This window comes from Centropristis striata, chromosome 1 (assembly GCF_030273125.1).
Source record: "Centropristis striata isolate RG_2023a ecotype Rhode Island chromosome 1, C.striata_1.0, whole genome shotgun sequence".
NCBI lineage: Eukaryota > Metazoa > Chordata > Actinopteri > Perciformes > Serranidae > Centropristis > Centropristis striata.
Window position 1 is genome coordinate 30,584,709 of NC_081517.1, and position 1,793 is coordinate 30,586,501.

At 42.4% G+C, this 1,793-nt stretch overlaps 1 non-coding gene across 1 annotated transcript; it reads left to right on the forward strand.

Annotated features, from left to right (window-relative positions):
* Nucleotides 1-324: 324 nt before the first annotated feature.
* Nucleotides 325-511, forward strand: LOC131980042 (U2 spliceosomal RNA). The gene has a single exon (XR_009395170.1). It is a non-coding gene; the product is annotated as a U2 spliceosomal RNA (small nuclear RNA).
* Nucleotides 512-1,793: the final 1,282 nt, after the last annotated feature.

Here is a 1,793-nt window from a genome sequence, read left to right on the forward strand (position 1 = left end):
TGATGACAATGGTGCCCACAGCCCTAAAAAGTAGCTATTTTAATCAAGACCTAAAATATGACCCCATAGGTGTCTGTCACTGTCTTTTTATTATTTTATTTTCCCTTCATGTTCCATGTCTTGTGTTTCCTGTTAAATTTCACCCCTGTCTCTAGCTGTGTCCCAATGTCAAGGATCCTTCCTTGGTAGGATCCTTCCTTCAGAGTCGGTTCCTCCGAAGGCAAGGCAAGAGTCCTTCCTTTGACTGGTGTAATGCACAAATGGGACAGCCTTCGGAGTGTGCAGCTGTGCGTCATTGCGTAATTGGACGTCCTGCTTAACTTCAGCGCCGCTCTCGGCCCTTTGGCTAAGATCAAGTGTAGTATCTGTTCTTATCAGTTTAATAAAAAATAAATAAATAAATTCAGCGCCGCAATTTCGAAATCAGTTCACGACATGAATGTGTCTCTGGCATCAGCACTCTGACACATATTTGTGAAAATGGAAGAAGATGCTTTAAGGTTGAATCTCCATGATTTATCAAGTAAAAACCATAAAGTGGATTAAACCTGAATATTTAACTGATCCTGGCTGAATTCGGCCGCTACTTAGTGCCATGAATGCAGCGGCGCATAATTCATCATGGAAATATGTTCTGTTATTTTTTATTTTTTATTTTACAGTAGCCTACAGTACAATAGGCCTAGCAGTTATTTAGAAATAACAATAATGGATAATAGCGGACTTTCGGTCCCTGTAAAAACAATAAAGAAATGTATAACTTTCTGAATGGCACAGTTGCACATAGTACATCATCATGGACACATATAAATTAATAAACAATAACTTTAGCGACTGAGACGGCATTAATTAACTTAACCGGCAATGTATCAAGATGACGTTTATTATCTTTAAGCTTAATATTCTGGCATATGCTTATTCATATGTTTTTGCTTGACTGTGAACACACGTTTTGTAAGTTATGTGATAACATTCAGTGTAAACTGAAAATATCTACATATTTAAATGCATATTGCGCCGCCGGCGTCGCTGTTTCTACGCTCGCCATTTTTAAATCTCCAAGTAGACCGGTGTGGGCAATGCTTTATGGGTAGTCGGAGCGCACGGAGGATACACACATGCATCCTCGGAATTTGGGCAAAAGAAGGACTCTGTCCTCCGGAGCATCCTCGACATTGGGACAGTCCTTCGGCGGATGTCGATGACGTGGTGTCCTTCAAATCCAGCCGTTTGAGCATCCTTCCTTGACTTTGGGACACAGCCTCTGTTTCGTGTCCCTGTCTGCCCCGCCCCCCTCCTCGTTTGTGTGCACCTGAGCCATGATTGTGTCTCCCACACCTGTTTCCCATCACTCCCCATTAGTCCTGTATATTACCCCCTTTGTGTCTTGTCTTGTAGCCAGTTCGTCGATCTTCGTAGCTCACTTACCAGAATTCTTCACAGTCATAGTCTTGATGTTTTTAATACCGTGCTTGTCTTTTAGATTCTGCCTTTTTGCCTGCCGTTTTTTGGATATCTTTGCCTGTTTGACTGCCTGCCTGTGTACCGGCCTCCTTCCTGAATAAACACCTTTTAGATTATTGGAATCTGATCGTATCGTGCATTAGAGTCCTCCTTTGTGTGCCACGTCCCTTGACAATAGGCCGTGTGTGTGGTACAAGCAGCTTAATAGAACCCATAATTACGTTTATTGTTAGGCTGCGACCTCTAGTGGCCGTAGTAATTTAATCAAAAGCAGAATGTCAGGTGACTAAGTATAAAGAGCGACAAAGTCCTCGGAGGGAGGAGGTCAT